The sequence below is a fragment of the Psammomys obesus genome, unplaced genomic scaffold (assembly GCF_907164565.1).
Source record: "Psammomys obesus unplaced genomic scaffold, mPsaObe1.curated_primary_1811, whole genome shotgun sequence".
Taxonomy (NCBI): domain Eukaryota; kingdom Metazoa; phylum Chordata; class Mammalia; order Rodentia; family Muridae; genus Psammomys; species Psammomys obesus.
In genome coordinates, this window is record NW_026586816.1 from 11,723,209 (window position 1) to 11,729,753 (window position 6,545).

General features: G+C 40.1%; 1 pseudogene; it reads right to left on the reverse strand.

Moving 5' to 3' along the window:
• Positions 1-3,248: 3,248 nt before the first annotated feature.
• LOC129672967 (translation machinery-associated protein 7-like) lies at positions 3,249-3,461 on the reverse strand (annotated as a pseudogene).
• Between the last annotated feature and the right edge of the window lie 3,084 nt (positions 3,462-6,545).

A 6,545-nucleotide genomic window follows, 5' to 3' on the forward strand; every position in this document is an offset into this window, starting at 1 on the left:
GATAAAGCCCCCAACATACAGGTGCTTTCATTGCTTCTTTGATGACTCTGGTTTAATTTACCCTTGTTCTCTTAAATCATTTGTCTGGACAAAGGGGTATCTTTTCCAGTGTAAGGAGAGAGAATACGATGGACAATGAAACTAGGTGGCTTTGTGTTGAGCTCTCCCGTGCCTGTGCCATGATGAATGACAGCTTCAATTTCATGCTGAAAACTGAGTTTCATGCTCCACACGCCACGTCTGTCTGAATACCTACATTTATAAAGCTTGGGGCTCTAAAATTTGCTAAGGAAGGTGGTGAGTTTACAAATGCAAAATGGCCATATTTTTAATACTAAGAAACTCACTGTTATTTAAAAGGATGCTATAATATGTTTAATATTAGCACAACAAATCTTTATATTTTTTCTCCAGATAAGAAATATCTTGAGATTGGGAAATTCCAAGATATCCACAATAGGTGATAGGTAGTGTTTTTTTGTTTTGTTTTGTTTTTTTCTCGTATTTTTTTTTGTATTTTATTATTATTATTATTAATTACACTTTATTCATTTTGTATCCCCCCATAAGCCCCTCCCTCCTCCCCTCCCGATCCCACCTTCCCTCCCCTTTCTGCATGCATGCCACTCCCCAAGTCCACTGATAGGGGAGGTTCTCCTCTTCTTTCTGATCTTAGTCTATCAGTTCTCATCAAAAGTGGCTGCATTGTCCTCTACTGTGGCCTGGTAAGGCTGCTCCCCCCTCAGGGGGAAGTGATCAACAAGCGGGCCAATCAGATTATGTCAGAGGCTGTCCCTCTTCCCATTACTATGGAACCCACTTGGACACTGAACTACCATGGGCTACACCTGTGCAGGGGTTCCAGGTCATCTCCACGAATAGTCCTTGGTTGGAGTATGAGTCTCTGGGAAGTTCCCTGTGTTCAAATTATCTTGTTCTATGCTCTCCTTGTGGAGTTCCCGTCCCCTCCAGCTCTTACTATTTCCCACTTCTTACATAAAATTCCATTCACTCTGCCCATCAGTTGGCCATCAGGCTCAGCATCTGCTTTGACAGTCTATACTGCAGAAGCTTTCAGAGGCCCTCTGTGGCAGGTTTCAAGGTTGTTTCCTGTTTTCTTCTGGCTTTCAGAGGTCCTCTGTAGCAGGTTCCGAGGTTGTTTCCTATTTTTTTTTTCTTCTGATGTCCATCCTCTTTACCTTTCAGGATGAGGATTGAACATTTTAGTTAGGGTCCTCTCTTTTGCTTAGTTTGTTTAGATGTACAGATTTTAGTGGGTTTATTCTATGTTGTAAGTTTATATGAGTGAGTATATACCATGCATGTCTTTTTGCTTCTGGGACAACTCACTCAGGATGATCCTTTCCAGGTCCCACCATTTACCTGCAAATTTCATGATTTCCTTATTTTTCATTGCTGAGTAATACTCCATTGTATAGATGTACCACAGTTTCTGCATCCATTCTTCAGTTGAGGGGCATCTGGGTTGTTTCCAGCTTCTGGCTATTACAAATAAAGCTGCTACAAACATGGTTGAGCAAATGCCCTTTTTGTGTACTTGCGCCTCTTTTGGGTATATGCCTAGGAGTGGTATGGCTGGATCTTGAGGAAGCACTATTCCTAGTTGTCTGAGAAAGCGCCAGATTGATTTCCAAAGTGGTTGTACCAGTTTACATTCCCATCAGCAGTGGAAAAGGTTCCCCTTTCTCCACAACCTCTCCAGCATGTGTTGTCCCTTGAGTTTTTCATCTTGGCCATTCTGGGTGTAAGGTGAAATCTCAGGGTTGTTTAGATTTGCATTTCCCTAATGGCTAATGAGGTTGAGCATTTCTTTAAGTGCTTCTCTGCCATTCGATATTCCTCTACAGAGAATTCTCTCTTTAGCTCTGTTCCCCATTTTTTAAGTGGATTACTTGGTTTATTGCTTTTCAGCTTGGTTAGTTCTTTATATATATTGGATATGAGTCCTCTGTCAGATAAAGGGTTGGTGATGATTCTTTCCCAATCTGTAGGCAGTTGCTTTGTTTTGATGATGGTGTCCTTTGCTTTACAGAAACTTTTCAATTTCATGAGGTCCCATTTATTGATTGTTGCTCTTAGAGCCTGTGCTGTTGGTGTTCTGTTCAGGAAGTTTTCTCCTGTACCAATGAGTTCTAGGGTCTTCCCCACTTTTTCTTCTAACTGATTTAATGTGTCTGGTTTTATGTTGAGGTCTTTGATCCACTTGGACTTTAGTTTGGTGAGATCAAGGGGATACAAATTGGAAAGGAAGAAGTCAAATTATCACTATTTGCAGATGATATGATAGTATACCTGAGTGACCCCAAAAAATTCTACCAGGGAACTTCCACAGCTGATAAACACCTTCAGCAAATTGGCCAGATACAAAATTAACTCAAAAAATCAGTAGCCCTCCTGTATACAAAAGACAAAAGGGCTGAGAAAGAAATTAGGGAAACAATACCCTTCACAATAGCCACAAATGACATAAAGTACCTTGGTGTAACCCTAACCAAGGAAGTCAAAGACTTGTATGAAAAAAAAAAATCAAGTCTCTGAAGAAAGAATTAGAAAAAGATATCAGAAGATGGAAAGATCTCCCATGCTCATGGCTTGGCAGGATTAACATAGTAAAAATGGCCATCTTACCAAAAGCAATCTACAGATTCAATGTAATTCCCATCAAATTACCAACACAATTCTTTACAGACCTTTAAAGAAAAATTCTCACCTTCATATGGAACAACAAGAAACCCAGAATTGCTAAAACAATCCTCTACAATAAAAGATCTTCTGGAGGTATCTGCATCCCTGATCTTAAGCTGTACTATAGAGCAATAGTAATAAAAACTGCACGGTACTGGCATAGAAACAGAATGGTGGATCAATGGCACTGAACAGAAGACCTAGAAATAAACCCAAACACCTATGGACACCTGATCTTTGACAAAGATGCCAAAACTATGCAATGGAAAAAAGATAGCATCTTCAACAAATGGTGCTGGTCTAACTGGATGTCTACATGTAGAAAAATGCAAATAGATCCATACTTATCACCCTGCATAAAACTAAAGTGTTTTTTTAATGGTTTTATTTTTTATTTTATTATTTATTTTATTTTATTACAAAAGTTTGTTACAATGTACAATAGGCTCCAGGATAACACTTCGTTCTAGCTGTAGGTGGCAAAAATATTACAGCAAGGAATCCATATATTTAAATAGGAATGGAAGGCAGTCACCATCACCTCAAATATGAGGGACAGCTTGCTTTTTGCCAGATTTCTTAATTCCACCTGTGGCCAAGGGAGCCTTCCCCATGGCCCTGGCTTTTAGCTACACAAGTTTCTTCTGCCTCTCTTTCTGTTTCTGCTTGAAAGCCTCATCCTTCTCATCCATCTCCTTGGCCTGCTTCTTGGGATGTTTCAAGGGCTTCTTTTTGCCACCTTCGTGACCTGACATGGCACTTACCAATAAATCATTTTTCTTTTCTTTTTTTTTCCTTTGTAAGCAAAAACAATCTTTATGCTAACATGACTCTACAGAGTTGTGCATTGAATAATATGACAATGGACACTATTAGCCAGTTTTCAATACTCAAGTGATGGCTTGATGACATAATCTCACATATGCTTCTCTTAATTATAAATAAAGTTAAAATTTATGAATGCAATGGCTATTGACAAAGTTGCACTAGGAAAAGCTCACATCTATAGAGTTTCATCCTACGGTTTATTGTGATGAGAGCAAGGAGCAGAAAAGTGGTTGACCTTCAAGTTTTCAAAGAAAAGGAAACACACAACTGTCAGGCACATCTATAACATGGAGTGTAAAATGAATTTTATGTTGAAGAATTATTGAAATTTCACAAGGGACAGCAAAAAGAAAAAAGTGTAGGCAACCCCATGCACTGGTGAGTTTTATATGGGAATTCAGAGATCATGAAATTCAAGTTAAGAGATGTTCAGCAGCAAACCACCAGCTAACATTATTTTCTAGTGCAAAAGATCACGATAAATAAAAACAAAAGGCAATAAAAGTTTGAGCACCAGAAATCCATGCTTTAGAAAGCTTTGAGCACTCTTCATATCTGTGAGTTACTATTGGCTGAGTGTGGCACTGCTCTTATTAAATCTAAGCACTGTGGGAAGCTGATTCGTAGGAATTGCCACATTAGAGGTCATTTTTAGATGCCTGATGAGATCCTGCCGCAAACCAAATACAAGCAAACAAATAATTATTGATAAAGTTTGATACTTGTTATGTTGTAAAGACATACAACAAATACTTTCCTTTTTTTCTTTTTCTTTTTTTGGGGGGTTCCATAGTATTGGGAAGAGGGACTGTCTCTGACATAATCTGATTGACCTGCTCTTTGATCACCTCCCCCTGAGGGGAGAGCAGCCTTACCAGGCCACAGAAGATGACAATGCAGCCACTCCTGATGAGATCTGATAGACTAGGATCAGAAGGAAGGAGAGGAGGACCTCCCCTATCAGTGGACTTGGGGAGGGGGATGCGTGAAGAAAGGGGTGAGAGGGTGGGGTCGGGAGGGGAGGAGGGAGGGAGTTATGGGGGATACAAAGTGAATAAAGTGTAATTAATAAAAAAAGGAGAGAAATACTATGAATAAACAAATACATCTTGTTAGCCAGGGGTAAACCATGTGAAATAAAATCAGCTCTAAAACTGAAAAAAAAAAAATAAAATCTTTCATCAAAGAAAAAAATGGAAAGGTGGTGTTTTTTATATTGGGCAATGTTACCATTCAAATTAGCTGAGTTGTGATCTACAGTAAATCTAACATTACTAGAAATTTCTAGCATGCCACTTTTGCATGAAAGTGACCAGAATTTACCAACTTTGGTTAAATTTGGCTCTCAGATAATTTTAATAGCATAATGTCTGTCATGATTAATATCCCATTGACTTATCAATGCAAATATTCATGAAATTTCAGATCTACAGAGAGATGGAAAGATGAAATGTTAGGGCATAGTAAAGACACAATTTATTGCAATCGTACTGTCATTGTAAGTTAACCTGCCCACCGCTCCATGTAGCTGCAAGTTCTGAGCTCAAAGCTAGAACGGCCTGAAAGCTTAACTAAGTCAAATTTTGTTTAAAGCTTAGGAGGGTACTGCTGTTCTCTTCTTCCTGCCATCAACATGAAAATGAGTAATAATCTTAATAATAGAAAACTGTATCTCCAAGGAAACTGAAGGGCAACAGAATCTCAGGGCACAGCCTATGAAAGAAGTGTTAAAAATGAAGCAATGATAACAATTAGTCAGAGGAAAATCTAAACTAAAAAGTTTTAAAAAGTTAGCTCTGAATGAATTAGTTATTTTAAAAATAGTATCTACAAACATAACCCCCACCCTGAAGACTTCTCCCCTTTAAGATGCAGCTAAGTTTGACCTAATCATGAGCATTGTCTATCAGTCATGAGTACCCATTACATATAGAGCCACCTGCTACCTACCAGTAAGTGCAGTTACATGCAAAGGTGAAATGGTCATGACAAGGAGCTCCGATAGAAACAGTAAAAAGAACATTCTATGTCCAACTAGCCACAGACAACTCCCCCCCACACACACTCACCACCACCACCATCAGCATTACCAGAAGGTACCATGAAATCAAGACATTGTGAGACAGAGGGTTATCAAAAGTAACTGCTCCGGTGCTATTGTATGAACGGCCATAAGAGCAGCTATTAAATTTACCAAATAAAAAAGACAAAATTTAAAAATATGCAAAAGACCTTCACTGCCTCCTTGCCTCCCTCCCTCCTGCGTCTGTAAGTCTGGAAAGAGCTTAAGACACAGTCTTAAGGTCTCAAGTGTCTCAAGTGTCCATGTTACTGCAGGACAAGAGCTCCAAGCCTGTTCTTCCCACAGTCAGATCCCTCACCTGTTCTGCTGGTATACCAGCCAGGGCAAGGAAGAGAACGGGAGTCTCAGCTGGGCAGATTTCCAGATGATTCTACAACGTGCCATCAAGCCACTGGCAAGGGGGACAGGATCGTCAGTGTCTACTTTTCAGAGGTAGATGATCTTTTTTAAATTTTTAAATGTCGCTTTTGGGTATGGATATGACAGCAGCATGTGCACCGTGGACATGTTCTGTGGCCTCAGAGGCCAGAAGGGGCCGTCAGACTTCTAAGAAGTGGGATCGTAGGTGAACCACTGTGTGGTGCTGGCACAGAGCCCAGGTCCTCTGCAAGAAGGTGCTCGGAACTGCTCAGAGGGAGAAGATCAAGTGTGCTTCTGAGGATGCTGAGAATGCTCATTTCTGACCCGTTCAGAACAATAAAACGGCAACGGTGTGAATGAACATGCTCAACAGCAAAAGCGACAAACTGCGCTTTCAGACGCTATGATCTGGAGAGAGATGACATCTCCCGTGACAAGCTGTTCTAGGTCTACAAATGGCTGAAGTGGCTATTTCAGAAGGTCAGCTGAGCATCCTCACAGACAGAACCATCCAGGAGGCAGGATAGGTGTGCTGCCACGTCTCTTACGGAATTTGTGAAGGCTTTAG